The sequence below is a fragment of the Bacillus rossius genome (assembly GCF_032445375.1).
Source record: "Bacillus rossius redtenbacheri isolate Brsri chromosome 4 unlocalized genomic scaffold, Brsri_v3 Brsri_v3_scf4_2, whole genome shotgun sequence".
Taxonomy (NCBI): Eukaryota; Metazoa; Arthropoda; class Insecta; order Phasmatodea; family Bacillidae; genus Bacillus; species Bacillus rossius.
In genome coordinates, this window is record NW_026962011.1 from 16676919 (window position 1) to 16697202 (window position 20284).

A 20284-nucleotide genomic window follows, 5' to 3' on the forward strand; every position below is an offset into this window, starting at 1 on the left:
TCGCTTAGCTACAAAGCTGTTGAGATAACGAAGACATTATTTGAAGACAAAATGAAGACTCAGAATGATCAAAATCAAGACAAGCCAGACAATGCTGCCCCAGGAAGTTCCAATGTTAAAATAAATAAAAAACACTCTGAACCTGCCACACAAAAACATCTTGCTATTGGGTCGAGTGACACGAAGAAGAAAGGAAAAGAAGCCTGGTATTGTTTCATTTGCACAGAGGACAGGATTGCTTACATGTGACTGTGTGTAAAGTGTAGCCACTATGTTCATGAAGAATGTGTGGGGCTTACTGCTGACAAAATACCAAATTTCATTTGCCCAGTTTGTGCTTGTAAGGCTACTTAGTTTCACCGACCTATTGCGTACCTACATGTTCATTTTCAGCTGTGACTTTTCTTTAAAATTTCTGGTTTGTGATTCCAGTGCGAACTTTTAGTATTTACATGTTCAGCTGTAAAATTTTAATATTTATCGACAGAGGTTCTAAAATGTTACATTGTAATTCAAATTATCTGAATGTGGACTACCACCATTGCACCTTGTAATGTATAGATAATTTCATTATTTTTTATTGTTATTTGAATTCAATTGGCAGTTATTTAAACATGGGCCTTATTTGGTACTGCTGCTGGGCCTTATTCGGAACAGGTGTTCCTAATATGGCCCTTTGCATGATTTTTGAATAATGTCATTTGGTACATACAACTAGCTTACTTTTGGTACTTCTGATCATGTATTATCGAAGTACACATGTTTAAGAAGGCTGCTGTCCAACATTCATAATTTTTACTATCTTCATACTATTTGTTTTTAATTTTATAATTAAGGGGGGCCTTATTTGGCTAACTTACCTATAACTTCTTCTGGATATTTATTTTCAGTAGTTCCGCAAATAATTTTAGTCAGTGATTCAAAAATCCGCTCTTTTTTGCACAAATTGTTGCCATGAACATTATCAAAACACATTTCAGCGATCTTTATTAATTCAAAAAATTCATTAGTGGGACATTTTAAGTTACCCTTTGATTGTACATGTATCCAGCTATCGTCCTCCGAATTGAAATCCGTAGTGCCAAGGTCATGATATTTATTTCTGAAACGGTGAGCTATATAGCCAGAAACATATTTCAGCCCTTCAAGAGAAATTTCGTCACTTGAAAGGGACCTGGCCTCTAAATCTAAGTCTATTTCTTCCATGTCAGCAAGATCTATTTCATTTAAAGGTGATTTCTCTTGAAATGTCTTTGTAAAATACATTTCCTTGCACAAAAGTAGTTCTGTAGTTTCATTCTGATAAGCACTGCCCTGTTCCATTTCATTTGACGAAAAATAACTTACCAAACACATTTCATCTATCTTCTCATCCGTGTTTTTCCGTTCAGCAAAAACTGCTGCAGAATGTTTTCACAATATGTAGTTTATAATTCTGTATTTAAAGTAAATGGGCGACAGATGCGTATTTTGATGTCCCATACCTCTAATATACGGAGAGAAAAAAAACCACACTAACACATCTTAGTTCAGTTTAACTGTTAAAAAATATTTAGGTTAACAGGTCCTATACATATTTCCGAATGTTTTACTGACTGAGTTATACTGGACATTAATTAAATTGATCGCTGATATTTATACTTTTAAACGAAATTTTGGATTTATCATTTTATGTAAACTCTAATGCGTTATAAAGTGTAACGCAACACTACACACAGGTAGTGATGTCTAGTGCACTGCCCTATGCACATTAGTTAACAAAAAAATAAAATGAAATATTAATTACTGATAAATAATACCTTGATGTCGTGATAAAAGTAACACATGCTTATCTGATATTTATCTCAATTAGAATACGAAATAGGAAGACAAAATAATTAACTGATTTTAAGACTGATTTATTACTTTAACAGTACAGTGCATTTTGAAGACAAATGGGTCTTAAGAAGCGAAAATCGTACTCGATTAAAGGATGGTATGGTGTTCGGTATATTAAGGTTTCCCTCAAAGTAACGGTTTCACAATGCTTTTAAGATATTAGTTACATCCCAACATAAGTTTAAAACATTTCTCTTAAGAGTGTGCTTCGTAGCATTAAAAGATGTGCCTTAATTATTTTGCAAATTTATCATTGTTATGGTGACGAAGTCAGGGGTTTTCGTAATTTTTTTTGTAGAAATATAGTACAGTATTAGCAACTACGTTAAGAACTGTTATTTTATTCACACAGAGAAAAGAAATACAAAATGCTAAAATTTGGCGTTTGTCTTTTTATATACTATATAGGTTTGTTATTATATGTGTGTTGTAACATGTATAAAAATGTTAAATATATTCAACAATATTTGGTAATTATATATATTAAAAAACTTTTATGTACGCGACTTGAAACTACGTGAAAGGTTTTCAGTCTATAAAGGCCTATTCTATGATTTTTTTAAAATTATTAATTCTTATGCAAACAATTAATAAAATTGGAAGTTTCTTACATTGTCAGTATATGCATAGCATTACAGTTATTCCAAACAATTCTCTACCAGTGTTTACCTAAGGTTTGCATGTTACGTTGGTTCTTCTACTAATACACGTATATTACAAGAGGTTTGTAATAGATTAAATGAGGTAAGTAGGAATTCGTTTTTATAAACGTTGTGTATGAAATTATAAATTTTGAGACGTATAATAACAAAAATAAGTGCGTTACGAAGACATACGTCGGTAGTGTTACCCACTGAAACATTATTCCCACTTCAACTCTGTAAAAATAAAAGTATGGGGTTGAATGCGTTAAAAGGGGTATATAAATAAAATTTGAGGCTTCTTCCTTATTTCATTCGCTGGTGTCCCCCGTTTATAATTGCAAACAAAAATTTTTCCTCGATGTTGTAATTTACTCTGCGTATTCACAAAATTTTTTAGCAGTAAATATGTATTTAATTTTTAAAAATGAAAGCATTCATGTTTCGAAAAAAAATATTAAAGCGATGTGGGGAAAAATGTTTACAGATACTCCAGTAAATTTTTCAGTTTGATTGTTTTGATAGTTTCGGAGCTGTTGCGAGTTTAGTTTGGAGGATTTTTCGGCCGCGCGAGGCAAGTTTGGCTCTTTTTCGTTTTCTTCCAGCTTAGGAAGCAGGTAACAAACGCCGATACCCGGCTTCTCCTCGCATCCTCTGCTGGCCTTCCCTTGTCCTCTCCAGATGTATTACTGTATATTAGCTCCATGAGCGCGACCTTGACAGACCCTTCGTTTCTTCGGCCTCCTCTCTCGTCCTCCCTCTACACCCCATTCTTCCCCCTCCCCACCCGCAGGCTGCGGCCAGCCGGCCGGAGCCCTGCCGGACTACCTGGTTTCAACAAGCGCCGCCCTCAGCGCCACGTCGCGGGGACATTCTTCCCGGCGGCGAGAGTTTTACACGCAGCACTAGAACTGTCACTCCAGAGGGCGTGTTTTGAGTCGGATCGTATCAAAAACAAAAGGATATGAAAATATATACATAACTCAATAGTGTTCTGCCAATTATGTTTTCATTTTCATTTAAATTTATTCTTTAAATCGCTCCTGAAGTAGTCCAGCAGTGATCAATGGAAATTGTCAATTTTTCCCCCTCAGTTTTATTAGTGCAGAAACCTATTCGTACACTCGTTTCTTGAACTATACTTAAGTTTAACATAATTAAGTGTTTTCTAAATAATTCTGGCTTGGAATAAAAATAAATGCATTTAAAATGACATAACTCAGTAAAAAAAAGTTTATTAAAAATATCATAGGTATGTTATGTCTTAAAAAGAAGCATCCAAAATAAATATGTACAGTTAAATTAGTTTTGTCGTAATATTTTCCATGCACCAATCGCCTTAAGTAGTCTGTGGTGCCCTTCTAGAACTGACTAGAGCAGCTGGGGCGAGTCACGTCATCCCGCGCCGACACGACACCTGAAGCGTCAAGAGAACAGCGTCGCTCGTTCACGAGGCGGCCCGCGGAATTCCCAAGGCTCCTCAGCGATAGATAACGGTGCCGAAGCAGGACGATGCGTGCGGTGCAGAGGGGCCGGGGGGGGGGGGGGGTAACGACAACCCTTGTAATCCAGCCAGGCACGCGTGGCATGCCTTACATCAGTGGACCGCATGTGGCCGTGCAGGCTGCCAGCCAGCTCCGATTCTGACATCGCGGTCTGGTCTCACACATTTGTAACAATACTTTAAAATTAACCAGAACTAAATTGTGTTGATCGAAGATAATCCAAACTTTGAAAATACCTCTAGTTTAGTGCTAGATTTGTTTGTATGCACAAATCAAAAATTTCGACACTAAACTTTATTTCCTTCAGTCTTTTATAAGAGTTTGAACACTTATTTAATTTAGTCCATGGCTATATTTTATAGCACTCCAGATTAATCTAAACAATTCTGAGTAAAATGTTTGAAAATTAAATTTTATTGCTTATTTCATGGTCCTGAATATTAGGGAAGAGTGTGAGGTCAGTGGAATCGAATGCTTATCCCTATAATTATTTTTATTTGTGTTATTGTATAGTCATTGAAATGTGCTTAAAATTTTATTTACTTAACAACAGTAATTTTAATCTGAAACTTTTGTCTGATATATATATATTTTTTTTTTTAGTAAGACTAACCATTCTTGCAGGAGGTTGGAACAAGCAGGGGTAGAAATAAAATAAACATAATTTATTTATCATGTAGGTACACTACTACATTAGTAGGCATTATATGAAAAATCATTCTATGCCATTCAGTGATAGCTGCTTCAAGTTAAAAATATTCATTAGTATTATTTTCGCTGCATGTAATATGAAAAATAAATATACATTAAGTATTTCAAATGTTCCAGAAGTTTCTAGAACAATATAGAACATTTAGGTACTTCGAAATATACCTACGCCTGTAGACTGTGCTGAAAGGGATTTTTATTGCATTATTAATCAGCATATAATCTTTAAATTTAGTAAAATAAAAAATAACGTTTATATGCTAAATAACCATGGTATAAGAATTATATGTCAAATCTCACAACGAAATTAGTGTGTAATTTAACATTATTAAAAATTGGTTAGCAAAGAAGTCTTAAAACATCCAAAAGAAAAAATCCCTTTCAGCACAACCTATATGTGTAGGTTGATTACGAAGTACCTATTTATTCGGGAAATATTTGGGTAACTTCTATAAACTTGTGGAATATTTTAAGAATATTATGTACATAGTAAATTTATGTTCTCAAAAATTACAAAATAATTGATTAAATATTTACTCATTTTCCATGTAGTGAAATATTACGACTATTTTTATTTCAATGTATCCACCATTGAATAACTCAGAAATAATTTAATATTATATGCCAAATAATGTAATTATTTATTTGTTTTAACCTTTAATCACAAATTTTTCATCCCCTGCTAATAGCGTGGTCACATAAATATTTGCTTTGCACCAGGGTTTATGATAATATAAAGATGGTTTAAAATAAATTCAATTGAATTTTAACCTAAGGCATTTTGAATTTTTTAAAATTTCTATCTCTGTTCTTAGGTAATTCATTCATTTCATCATAGAACTGTTTTAGTCAAAGTTTTAGATAAAGTTTGATATTCGTACAATAAATTATAACAGGTTTGATAGTCAATCTATTAAAAAAGTAATTATCTTTTTTACTTTCAAACCTTGTTGTTTCCACCCCTTGCAGTAAAGGTTGGTTAGATAAAAATTTATTTTAACAATAATTTTAGTCAATATTTATAAAGTGAAACAAAAATATGAATGGTTTCGGTAGTGAACATGGTAAGGAAGTTTTGTTTATTTTATTATTCCAGCCCCGGTTTATTCAACCTCTTGCAATAATGGTTTGATAAATCAAAAATTGTTACATACACAAATTTTACATAAAAATTGTATGATTTACAAACATTTTGAACGGTTATGATAGTGTGCGTAATAAGGGAGACATGAATTTTTTACTTTTAACCCCTGTTTATTTCACCCATTGCAGTAATTGTAGGTCGTATAAAAATTAGTTTAGACAAAAGTTGTAAATAATAATTAAAAGTTTTACAATAAATCAGAAAGATTTGATAGTGTTGATGGTATAGATATTATGAATTTGTAAAAATTCTACTCTTGTTTTATTCAACCCTTGGCAGCAATGGCTTATATTATCAAAAATTATTTCAGACAAATTTTTAGATAAAAATTATAAGATCTTCAAATATTTTGAACGAATTCGATGGTGTGCCTACGAATAGTTATGATTTTTTTGTCCTTAAACCCTTGTTTTTCAACCCTTTGCAGTTATGGTGGGTTGTATCAAAAACTTTTTCAGATAATAGATTTTAGAATTTCTCTTACGAGTTATACGTTAAAACTGATGTGATATTTCCCATATTTTGGTAGTTACGGTGATTTTTCTGTTTTTCAAAAAACCGTCCCCATTTCTACCCCTTTGGTCGGAAATTGCACATTGACGATCTCGACCAAGATTTTCCACAATTAGATTTTATGTATCAATTTGGAAGAGATGTGTGAAAAATTGTGGCAGTTAATGTGTCCACAAAATTGTTATATATACTAATAAATGTTTAAATGCTGTATGTATTAATACATTTTATAATATCTATTGTATGCTTCCAGCTTAAATATTTTAAGTTATTGAAAAAATTGTTTAAAAATACCTATCGCTTTTCAGCGACAAAGACTCGAATCCTTCTAGCAACTGAATATTAGTAACCCCGTTAATTATATCGCATGTGACAAACTTTGCTTGAAATAATACTTAATATCTTAGACTGGTACATTGACGAGAGCGAACAAAATGATAATACTTTCCTCTCTGTCTTTGCTAACATGGATGGATTGTTTATGTTTTCCTTCGTGTATACCTCAATTTATTTCCACTTGAATAGTAGTACCTGTAATTGTAGTCGAAGAATATAAAAATATTGAATTTAATAAATTTTAATCAAATCAATATCGAGTTGATAGCTAGGAAGTCAGAAATATTTATTGTAGGGTTCATCAACTTTAATCTCCCTGTGGAAAACCGTGCTACGTAAAGCCACACCTAGGCCTTTTTTATAGTAAAAAAAATTATTGGTTACTTTTAGTTTATGACACTAATAATATTTTACCCTCCGTAATTTCCAGGCACATTTGTATTAAAAAAATACTTTACTAAAGCAATAATAAGATAAACACAATAAGAATAACAACATATTGGTTGGTAAAAGCATTACACACACACACACATATATATATATATATATATATATATATATATATATATTTATAATCGGGGGTAAAAATTTACCAAAAAGCAAATGTTAGTTTTAATTAAAGTATTCATCACTGCCCATTAAAACTTATTTTGATTGAAAAATTAAATATATTATCTTATAAAAAATTTGACAATGATATTGTTTGGATATGCAATACAGGAATAAGTTACTTAGAATTAAAAAAACTGATTTTTTTTAAATAACTAAAACGTTGAAAAGCGTACTAACATTTCGTAAAAAAATATATAATGTTGAGTGATTTTAAAATTTTAATACAATAAAATTTTCACTTAATAAGTGAAATGTAATATTAAATAGACGTATTAGAGTAATATTGAACTAGGCATTTTGGCTGAAATCAATATTTGTGGAAGCAATTGTTTCTTCAAATTATAACGTTTTTACATAAATATTTTACAATTAAAAAAAAGGGTTTATTCATAGATTATTTATATGAACGATGCTCCAAAGAAAAACTACAACAAGGAAAATCGTTAGTAAGAGTGTTTCAAATATATGGTCTAATATCATGAGATAATTAAAAAAAAATAAATTAACTTGGGTAAATAAAATGTGTCATTATAAAAATGCCCTCCTAAAATAAACTTAAATCTGAAGTAACTCAATTCATCAGAAAATCATACCGAATAATATATTTAGGAAAATAAAACATTCTGAAATCATTTAGAGCTAATAACTGAAAAAAATATTTGAAATGAAAGATAATATATAATCTTCACAGGCCAAATAAAATCACATTCAATTACAACTAGCGTATTGCCACGGTAATTATTTGCTTTTTGACAAGTTATTTTGTATCCTAGATTTTAACCATAACATCACGAGTAATTATGCAGTATTATTAAAATAAAACATTGATTTTCATTCATTTAAATACATACCTTCGGTGGTATTTTCGTGTTTTAAATCAAATTTCACTAAAATAATACAACTTATTTTATTGTTATACCCTTCCTAAAGTTTTTATTTACAAAACTCCGGCATGTTAAGCTGTATTCGTTATTATTTATTTATTTCATACGGTCGGTGTAGGTACTTCCTCACAGAGAATATTAAAAAAACTTTCAAATGAAACTCTTTTTTTCTTGGAGTAAAATGCTATTGATTTAAATTGTTAAATACATTTAGAGGTTTTATTTACATAAATAGCAAATTTTTTAACTGTGTGCGTTATTTAAACTTTATATTTTTCAAACTATTGGTGTGGCCTATATATCACCCAGAATGTTGTTATGCAAACGAATTTCCAATATAAATGTTTGGAGCATTATGAAGTCATTTGTAATTTAACTAAATGTTTAATGCTTTTGAAAAATAAAAAAAGTATTATTATCGATTTTTTTTTGATAAAAAGTGAGTCCAAACGAAATATGAAAAGTTCCTTTTTTTTCATTTTAACTCTTAAAATGTTTTTACCAAAAATAGAAGGTAGCAAGTTATTTACAATTCAAGGTATGAACGGTAAAAATTTCATGCATGCACAGACACTAAAGATTCGAAAGTACACATTTTTTTTATACGCTGGTCACTATTAACTCCAAGTTGGACACCGATAAAACAGCACTCTTATATTAAAAAAAAACTCCTACACAGATTTACAGCATTTCCCGAACATGCAGTTGGGACGTTCCAATTCGGTCTCAGTTGGCTTCTAGCAACCAGCACTTACCGCGGGCTGTTTGCGCAGCGTTAATGGTAGATCAACACAATGCCTGTCAAGACGGGATTCTCGTAGGGGCACGGTGACGGATCTCAGCTTATTGACTTTCTTAAGCGCGAGAACCATAGAAACACACAGAATCTTCCTTACAAAATTCGCCGTACACAAATCAATAATAAAAGCATGCAGATGGGCGGCATCTTGATTAGTTATTTTTTATTTTTACAGATATTTAAAAAAAATCAAATTTTTTACATGATAGGCTAACTTCTAGTGATAATACATACTGAAGCAATTTAAGAGATTAAAAACAAACATTTTCTTCCCTCTCGAAACAGTTCGCAACAAAAATTATGTAAACCTTTCTCAGAATTATTCAACCTTATGTTGTATAGGTAATTTAAGACTCAGAATTATTCAAGCTTAAGTTGTATAATTTAAAAATTATAAACTATAGACATTATAAAACATAGGATCAGACGCTTACATACAAAATGGTGTCGGTTTTTTTCCAAATACTAATTTATATCCAGCAGGTCAAATTCAGGTCATATTGTTTTAACTGGTCATGTGTGAAACTTTTGTTGGAGTTCAACAGATACCTTGAGTGTTTGTAAGTGTTAAGTGTAAATCCAATTACGATGAAGTATTTTTTATTTTTATTAAAATATACACGCAAATACTTTGGATGCAATAACTGCATGGTTTCACATGTTTATTAATTATTTAAAATATTGATTCGATAAGACGGTTGAATCAATGTTTATGTAACGAGCATTAAGCATTTCGTTCAATTAACACTACACTGACTTTTTTTGGACCTATGCTCCATACAGCCACAGCTTACAGTAATTATTGGAAATCTTTTATTTTTTTCCTGTTTGTTGGCTCATATTTTTCAGTCATGTCATGAGGAATCTAGGAAACAACTCTGGAAAACATAACGAAGAACAAAAAAAAAAAGCTGCAAAATAGTAACAAAAAAATTAACGCAGCCATGTATACAATACGGCCTATGTACATGAAATACTTGCAACGAAGCAGATGTATCTTTTCAAAAACAGACTGAAATATTTTTTAGTTCTTAATAATTGTATTCACGTGTAGTGTCACACCATGCCGCTTAATTGTATGTTTCCATGTTGCTTCATAATTCTCTTTGCTATTATATTTGAAAGCTTAGCTTTTTTTTGTTACTTTGTGACTTTTTTTTTTGTGGGAGAACTCTTCAAGTATACTTTCTTGTGACGGTAGCGGGGTTTGCTGGCGTACTTGTTTAAACCGTCAAACCTGTAGTTACATCTACAAGCAAATGCCATTTCTTTACGATTAACAATTGCAACATAATTCGCAGTTCGAAACATATATGGCAGCAGATTATGAGACTGCATGGGTTACGAATTATATATATATATATATAATATTCATATTCAAGCTATTTCTCTAATTTCACTACATTAATCGTGAACTGTATGCATCGTTTCATTGTGAATAACATAAATAAAGCTTTTCACAATAACCCAAACGTGATTAATAGGTGTCACTGACTCATTTATTTCATCCGGTAAAATGATTTTAGAGAGGATTTTATTGAATGTATTTTAGTGGTGTTCTAAGTTGTGTTTTGGGAGCAGCCAACATCAAGATCCCAAGCGATGGCTTCACTTGCACGCACTTCCCTTAACGATTTAAGAACACTTTATCCGTTCCACGAGTTGGGGAAAGTTCTGACGTCGTCGGCTGTTCTGGGGGAATCCCGCGGGCTGCCTGTCTTCCCAAAATGGGGAAGGCAAAAAAATAAAAGACTTGGTTTCACGCCAGAGCAACACAGATGCTGGAGAGAGGGCGAAGTTTTCGTTGATGTGGGCGCCGCGGATCGCGGAATCAACGCGTGGAGCCCCGGTGCTGGCTGAATGTTCTCGAAGGGGTTTCAGCCGGGGGAGGGTGGGCGGCAGAGTTCTGGAAGGAGTCGTGTGGGACTGTTGTCAAACAGCAGTTGGTGACGCGGCGGGAGGAAGCGGGAGGGTCCGCCCATTGTTTTCGCCGGCGACGTCTCCTCCCGGAGGCATATCATTATCTCGCCCGTGCGCCTCCCCGACTCCCGTCTACCTCCTCATCGCCGACACCCCGCGGGGGGCCGAGAGGGTGGGGGGTAGGGGGGCACCGACACAAAAGCTCTCAATTAGCCTGCTGCCTGAATGGCAAGTCAAATAGGGCACCTCCTTCATCCCCTCCACTTCCCTCGTGGGACCACTCTCTCCAGTCCCCCGGCCCTCCTTATCACTCTCTCTCTCTCTCTCTCTCTCTCTCCCGTGCCGGAGCGGCTTTTGTGTGGACCAAACCCTCCAGCTTCCCCGGACCCTTCCCCCCCCCCCTCCCTCCTCTACAAGAACACAGGAGGACTCCCATGGCTGCAGACAACCCTTCACTGCTTCCGGCGCGTAATCTGCTGCTTCTGACTCCGTAAACGTCTCGTCAACGAGTTTGCGGCTGGCTGTTAATGAGTTAAGGATCCCGCGCGCAGGAGTGCATCTTTTGGCGCCAAGTTCCCGAGGCAGGCAGGCTCGAGCGCACCTTTTGAGTCGTTCCAAAGTTTAGGACTGGAGTTTGTTTTCAGGAACACCAAACTTTACGAAGCAGGGAAATTATCGAATCCTAGGAGGTTTATTTATTTATTTTTTTTTTAACTGTGAACATCTTAGCTCTTGGTTAACGGCATTTGGTAGGAGTAATTTCGTGAAAATGGTAACGGAAGTGCATGAACGGGAATGTGACACAAAGATGGCGGACCCACGAGTAGTAACATAAATCCGTACATAGTCAGTGAACATAATGGTTCATATTCAAACGTATTTGTGTGCCAAATGAAAATTTTACTGTGAAACTACCCTGAAATATATTTGGTGAATTAAATTAGTCATTATAAAAATAATCCCATTTAAAAAAAAAAAGTTAGAAAAATGGCATTAAAATGTGATAATAGATACATATGCTCCATCTGATTCCCAATCAGGCTTAGTAGCACAGCAAAAGTCTAAGTAGCACAGAAACAGGCTTAGTAGCTCAGAGGTAGAGCGTGAGCCCTTTTACATCGAGGTGCATTGTTCAAATCTCTTCACGTAACTTTTGCGGCTGCAGAAAGTGTGATTTGCATCCAGATATTTTGGAATTTGAAAAGCGAGTATTTTATTTAACTGTTTATTTATCACGCTCAGCATTTTTTAAAGAATTTTACGTTAAATTTTGTGACCGAGTTATCTTTAGTTTATTTGCAACATGAACAACATTAAAACACATGAGTTTGATCGTTACCGAGGTTAGAATTTATACACATCATTGCAATGCATTCATAGGCATTGATAATGTTCTGCCGTCAAATACATGAACAATGACGACATGTCCGCCACTCCGCGACACGAAAAATAAACGGCACGAACCTACCTCACGGTAATTATTTGAATTATAAACATATTGCCTCAATGTGAAAATTAAAACAATCAATATTTCACACACGGGACTTGTTTAAACTTTTTTATACTAGCATATTCTTCATTGGACTTAATATATTTGCACGCTCATGTGCTCATAATTATAATACGGTGAATGATTTAGTTAAAAAAATAATATTTCATCACAAATAATTACCCTGTAAAACTAAAGCGTAAAAAGCATTATACCAGCAAAAAAATGTTACACAGCTAAAACAATACTCACATAACACGTTTAACAATACTGATTTACACAAGTAATTAAATTTATAATGCATACATGAAAGAACAATAGTTTCCTTAAAATATGGCCCGTGGCACGGTGCACATTAATAAGCTGAAACCCGTTGTGTTGCCCTCTGTAAAATTCTTCCTAAAGTAGAGGTGGCGTCAGTCGCAGGCGGGACCCTACTACCGCGACCCGCCTATCCCTGCAGCATGGCAGGGGTCAACCTGAGCCGCACGCCACCACGTGGAGCCCGCCAAGTGAACGAGGCCTGACGAGTTCTTTGCACCGTCCACAACATATTCTCCGTCCTTTTCGCATCAGAAATGTTTCACAAAAATGTTTACGAACACGTTGCACTAAAATTCGGCCTTGAAATTTTACTCCCATGGCGCCCAAAAAAAGTTTCACTTCAATAATGTTAACATTGACGTCATATGTAAAGTTAACTATGTGTATAAAACGAAAATGACGTGTCTGCGGGTTTAAAAGATTACAGAAAATTAATTTTATGAAGCAATAAGTAAAAATGTGATTTAAAATTATGACCTATCGCTTAAACTATGTTGTCAAATATAGTTGAAGACGAAAATCTTACAGCGTGACAAGACATCCAGATAGCTTTCAGGTCATGTAGGGGAGACTTGGGAGTTCATCTTGCCAGCACCCCTGGAGGTTTTATATTACTGTCGGGCGGGAGCCGATCGTTGCGGGGGGGGGGGGGGGGTGCAGCCAGCGCTTTCGCGTAGTCAGCCCATTTACCCCCCACCCCCCCTTTCCCACATTGCTTCACCTAGAGGCAGAGAAATCGCGAAACTAGCCCCATTGTATTCGAGAGTAGAGTTGCGAGCTCCTGTCTCGGAGAAAGGATAGTGCGATTCACGAAATACAGGGCCTTTCGCTGTTAGGATCGCCAACCCTGTATGTAGACGATTTGTTTCTTCGAGCCATATACGTTTTTTGATGTGTAACATCTTAGCTCTCGTTATACGGCATTTGGCAGGAGTAATTTCGTGTATGGAACGGAAGTCGCCTTAAACGTAAATGTGTAACCACGGTGCTGCCACCTGTGGCGGATGGCGCATACCAAACCACTCAAAGCCAAACGAAATCTTAATAGTGTTCACTGTTTAGTGAATTTTAACAAGATGGGCAGCATCTAAATAAAACTCCTTGCCTAGATATCAGGTCCAAAGTCAGGGTTTAGTATTTTTTGTAGTCATTTTCGCTTTTATCAAAGTCGTTTCATTATATAGTTTAGAATTTCGGTCTGCAAATGGAATGATTAGATAGTCAATGTAGCTGCTCCGGCAACGAATTCTAGCAGCGGATGCAGAAACTTCATGTGATCTGCGTCAAGTAATGTAGATAAAAACCCAATTTTCGTATATTTATCACACTCGACTTTATTAATGAATTCTAAGTAACGTTTCGTATCCGAGTTTCGTATTATAAGTGTATTTTCAACATGAGAACACATTAGTTTGCCCTTTACAGAGGTTGGATGTTACACATCCGTAGCGAGTATTGAAAGACTCGCTCAATTTTTTCCCCCCTTGCAATTAAATCGTGAGAGAAAATCACCAGTTATTTTTAAAATATACCGTACTAACAAAAGAAATAAATTTCTTTGCTATTAAAAATTTTTTATTTCACAATACAAAACAGATTTGTATTATTCAACATATTAATACATATTGAGATAAAAAGCATTTTCATTTATAACATGTTGAGTTCGTAGAGCATTTTTATATATACCGCTGAAAAAAATTATAAATATATTTTATTTCATATTTATCAAATAGCTTTTGACGTGTGATCGTGTGCGCGGTACACAACGCAACGCCCTGTGCGTTGTGGTTAGCTGCGCATATTTTCGATACGGCATTGCATCACACGTAAAGAGTGATCCGGCGTGTGTCTCACAGCGCACGATGCACGATGACGGTGGTTCCGGCTGATATCCGCCTGCCCCCCCCCCCCCCAGCAACGTCCCGGCGCGTGTCACAACTTGCGCCGGGTAGGTGACCGCCCTATCGCTCCCCGGGCGGCGCGACCGAGGCCCCCGGGCGATGCCGCGGTGGAGATTAAACGATGTTGTCCGCGCGCGATAAACAAGTCCTTGCGCGTGCGCGTGAAGGGAAGGGGTAGGTGATGGAGGGTGTGGGGGGGTAGATGTCCCCCCTCCCCGGCGCGTGTCTCGCGGAACTGCATCGGCGAGGCCGCCGGGTTATACGTCGTCCCCGGGGGGTCGTCGTTCCCGAACCGCGCGGCGCGGGGTTTGTTCGGTCCAGTCGCGCCGGGACCTCGCTCCTGCCTCACCTCCCCCGTGCCACCTCCGGAAACCAACCCCCTCGTTGCAGCTCGGTGACGGCAATGCCGGTCGGAATCCCTCGCGACCTCCACCCAACACCCTTCACCAACCCTCCTCCAGAGTGCTGGTCACCGCGCGACGGACGCCAAACCGAATTTTTTTTTTAATCGCGGTTTTCGGTTTCTCGTTACAGCAGCAGCAGCAGCGCGCGATCGATTGGCCCTGCGGATTTTAATGAGATATTCATTCCCCCACCCTACCACCGCCACTTCGCCATGTAACACAACTTCCCCCTTCCCCCCTGAACGTGTCCTCTTATTAATGTCGCTGCCGCCCGCGGTGTACGCAAATGATAACACGCTGTACTAATAACCGCGACAACAGGTCCCAAGCGTGCTCCTCCGAATAACGGAACCGCAACGCGTTTGTGTTCCGGTGGGCGCGCGACATATATATATATATATATTTTCTTTTTACACCCACCTCGATAGTTCGTTACTTCAATATGGTGTTACGTTCGTTCTAACTGATTTTAAAATGAATGTGGCTGGTGCTTAAAGGTTTTTTTCCCTTCAAATTACATAGATTTTTCTGACTAGACAAATTATTTTCAAGAGTTATATATATATACACAAATATATTTATATATATATACTACATATATATAAGGGGAGTCACAAAGTTCACCGTATACTTGAAAACACATTGCTGGGCGAAACATCTTTAAAAACCGCGTGCACAGAAAAAAAAAATCATTTCCTTTATTTTACAATAGTTTCCTTAGGAAACCAGTTACCAAGTAGGCCTAATATTTTATAATACTGCAACAAAGATATTAACTTTGTACAACACAAGGGAATGTTTTTTTTTTCGTATACCACATACGTTTTCTTATTATGCGAGATAATACTGAGTATTCCTTTCTCAAAAATTTACGAATAATTTTACATTTTAATTGATTTTTTTTCATACTTAATATTTTTAATCCTTATTAATTTGCGCAGCTTAAAGTGGAAGCTATTCGTGGAACTGTTTACAAATAAATTAAACTATTGGAGGTACTGGGACAGCACAAAGCATAAATGCCCTAGTAATAATAATCCGAACCCAGTGTTACTGCGAACAATATTTTGTAGTGATATAGTTGTTTTCATGTAAATGTACAAATTTCAAAATATCTGTAATGTCACATGGATATTTCTGTTCCATTAAAAAAAATTACAGTGTGTTCGTTAAGGGCGACAATGGCTCGCGGAACACACCCATTTTCGCCTTTACGCGCTAGGACACCTAATATTCGTGCATTCTTCACGTCGGTGACGCTTTTCAGTGGGACTTTGAAAACTGTAAAGCTGTAATTTTACTGCGCACGCACCTGTCCCACTTGTGACACCACGTCCAAAAGACGCACATTAAAAATTAAATTACCTTAGGAAAGTGGACGGGCTCTTGAAAGCTATTTGTTACCGGTACCAGAAACATTTACTAAACATTTTTATTGTTTTTGAGTTGCATGTAAACACCCGGAGTTTTGCACGCCGTTTTTTTGTTGTTCTTGGAAACATGCCGTTCTCGCATGAAAGCCATAACACGTTGACGACAACCAATTCGATTCAGTCAAACTTGTGCAAATAAATACCTATATTCCTGTACCCCTTAATTTTTTTCTTCTTTTTGTAAGTGTTGAACATTCAAAGAAAAAAAAGTATTTGTAATGATTTTATTGAAATTATTTTTTGATATGATAAGAGGTTGTTCTTGCTTGATACCAAGTACTTAGAAGTAATTTGAAGGGGGAAAAATATTCTCAAAGAGTTTTATTGTCAACGGACAAAAGCGTTCCGTTTGCAAATTCCAGAACGTTTTTATCCACAACGCGCGCAATGATCCACTGATTTGCAGCGCTGTGAAATCGCCGCGACCAGCTAGGGGATTGCGAAATGCCCGGGGGGGGGGGGGTGAAGGAATAGAGAGGCTGCAAATCTTGCTGCTAGAGCCCGCAGCGGTCGGCCGAGCATATATTTCAGCATTTTTTTTTTTTTTTTTCAGGCCGGGGGATATCGTAAACGATTTGAATTTTCTATCGGTGGTGGGGAAGGTTGCCGCGCGTTTTCAGCCGATAAAAAGGTACATTCACGAGCGTTGTGATTAGGGAATAAACCCTTTTCCGCCTCCTCGTTCAGTTTGAATCAACGGGCTTACCGGGTGCCGGCGGCGAGTTGGAGGGGTAGATGAGGTGAACGGGAGGCAGCATAAATAGAGCGACTGTAAATGGATACTGCATGATTTTGTTTGTGTGTGCTTGTGGACATTGGTGGCGTGTTTTTTTTTTTTAAAAAGATCGTTCTTCATCAAAAAAATAACGCTGGAATATCCTAGTTATTTATACCTGAATAACGTAACGCAGTTTAGAAATAAAGGAAGCGTATCATGGTACGACAAAAAAAAATTAATTGAAACATTTTGATCCCTCTTCCAAAAAAATAAAAAAGATCCCAAATAAAAATATATACTTTCAATCATATAAATATATTATCCATTGGCCACTGCAGGTATAAATTTTTAATTAATTTGATGAGTGCCAATGAAATAATTGATTTTGATTTCCTTCATGGGCTCCGGGGCTAGGTTTTATGAACATTCATCTGCAACCAAAGTATGTAATTAGGATTCAGTTCTCTGTTAAGTTAAACCTCGATTCATTTCACGCAGAATATCATGGCGGAAGTTGCCCATTAGCTAAAAAAGATCCCTTTTAGCACTCCAATTTCCCCATACGAACGGTAGACATGATTATAATTCTTCTCGTATTTTTAATTCATAATTTCATCTTGATTGTGTAAGAGGTGTCAGCAAAATGGGTGACATATATTTGATTCTTCTCGGATTTTAAATTAGGAATGTTCATATTCATTGTTTCGGATATAAGAGTAAAATTAGTGAAAACTTTTGTTTTTATTTTTCTCGTGTTTATGTTCATTGTGTGGGAGGTAGCAGTAAAATTGGCGACGTATTCATCTCGGTTTTTTAAATTCGAAATTTTCATTTTCATTCTAAGGGACGAAACAGTAAAATATGGCGACCTCTTTTTTAATTCAACTAGGTGTACTGTCCGATATAAGTATGAGAATAAACCACTTGAAAAAAGATAGGCGTTTGTCGGTAATGATACGTTTGTTCTATACAAAATGATTATGCTTATCTTATGAAAGAATTTCGAGTAGAAAAAAAAGATGTCTATTTTGTAGCTGATAATTTATCAAGCTTAATGCAAAGAGTATGTTGGCACGCAGAAAGGAAGGTAATCTGGGCGACGCTTCAGGATAAAGGGGCATACTCGACATTATGCGCGGCCGGCAATGGCGGTATATTTCGGAGCAGGAATTCAGGTGGGTGGGTGCGCGCACCTGCGAGATTGTGTGTTAAAAGAATGGTGAGAAGGGGTGGGGGGGGGGGGGAGATGCTTGAAGTTCCGAACGTACCCAGCATAATCACCTGCACGTACCCGGAGCTGCGCTCAGCAAGGATCGAGGGGCGAGAGGGTGTCTTGCAGGACGAAGGAGCACGAAAACTGCGCTCTTGCGGCGCCGTTAATGAGAATGTCTTCCAGCGAGAGGCGAGGACAATTGACGGAACTCTTGCTAGAGGAAAGGCTGCGGTGGGTTGGGAAAAGAAGGGGGGGGGGGGTTGGGAGTGGAGGAACTTGGTGCGTAGTCTTGCGAATTGCTGCTCGCACGCGAATTAAGCGTTTTACCAGCTGCAACCGCGTAGACGCTAATGGCCCTGTCGCGGACTTGAATTTCGGAATTTCGTCGTTGGTTTAGATGGGAAACAAGAAGACGTTCAGGATTCGCAAGTTGGGATGTAAGAGAATTGTGTTGATGAGCAATCGTTTAATTGAAGGTTTTCATTTTGGTAAATACATGATCATTTGTAGGCCTGCTTTTTTTTTTTTCTTTCCAGACTGGAGTCAACTGTTCTGTACCTAAGTTTAGGCCTCAAGCGAAATGTTGGTTTTTTATTCTCATTGCTTTTGTTAAATTGTATTTCTGTAAAATTTATTTTGGTACCTCCCTTGCATTAACCGTTCTGTTCACAAATATTTTCAACGGGTGTTCACTTAGTGTAATATAATGGGTGTAAAATTTAGCACAAGTCGTGATAATAACGAAGGCATGCGCGCTCTTTTACACACATGATATTTACACTATGTGAAAATCTGTTGGAAAATAGTGTGATAAATGAACAGTAAAAACTTCAAAATGTCGCGTGAGACCGAGCTGTTAATAAGTACTAATATATGTGCATTAGCTGATACAGTTTGTGTAATGTAAATTATTCTCATATTTTTTAAAAAAAAGGGTACGTCTCCTCCTGCCACATTTTTTCTGCCAACATTATTTATAAACAACTTATTTGTTCAACAGTTTTCATAAACTACTTTTGAGAACTATCAGTTTCGAGACAATTTGCATGGCACCAGGCTATAAGGATCGTGCATGGTGTTGTCAAGAGAGTTGCATTCAAAAAATTTAAGTTAAACATATGAATTGATTAGGGCAATTACAGTGAAATTTTGTTTTGGGGACGCACGTTGTTAGTACCATACATTCAATCAAACTTCTAAGAAACTGTCTATGAAACGAAAGAAATTGCACATAAACAAAATAAATATTTTTCCAGCTTATGTAAAATGCTAATGTGAAACCCTATGTTCCAAACGACAATCTTTCAGTCCGTCGTATTTTTTTTCATGCTAATAAAGTCCTAACATAACAACGCTCATAGAAACAATATTAAGAAACAAGTGATAAAGTTTGCCAACATATAAATTAAAAGTTTCTGTGTTATAAAGGTGGTCGTTCGTGTGGTCCGAACTGTTTAATGCACGTGGTTTAGGCTTTATGGCGAGCTTCGTGGAACAGATTTAAATTCCTGGCATGACACAATTTCATAAACACCATATTCATACCTTAGTTGCCTGTGATGACTTTAATCTTAAGACTCTCAATCGCTTTAAGCTTGTAAGCACAATCGAGTGACACACAGAAATTTCGTTTCTGTTATGCCGATGATATTGACAATACAATCAATCTCACACTGCTTTATTTTGGTTGCTAAGTGATACTTTCTTGCTATCTTCATTTTTAAAATTCAAACTGAATAAACACATATATTTTATATGCTAATTTTTCCTACATAACTATTAGTGTTATCGAAAAGTTACGTAATATGAATTTTTAAAAACATTTTTAAGTCACTTGTGGAAATTTTTTTATTTGTGTCGTG

The 20284-nt window shown here is 36.3% G+C and overlaps 1 protein-coding gene across 1 annotated transcript in view; it reads right to left on the reverse strand.

The window, feature by feature from the left end:
- The window catches only part of LOC134541992 (lachesin-like), a 559697-nt gene that overhangs the window by 335514 nt on the left and 203899 nt on the right, over window positions 1–20284 (reverse strand). The gene's annotated exons all lie outside the window — the stretch shown is intronic.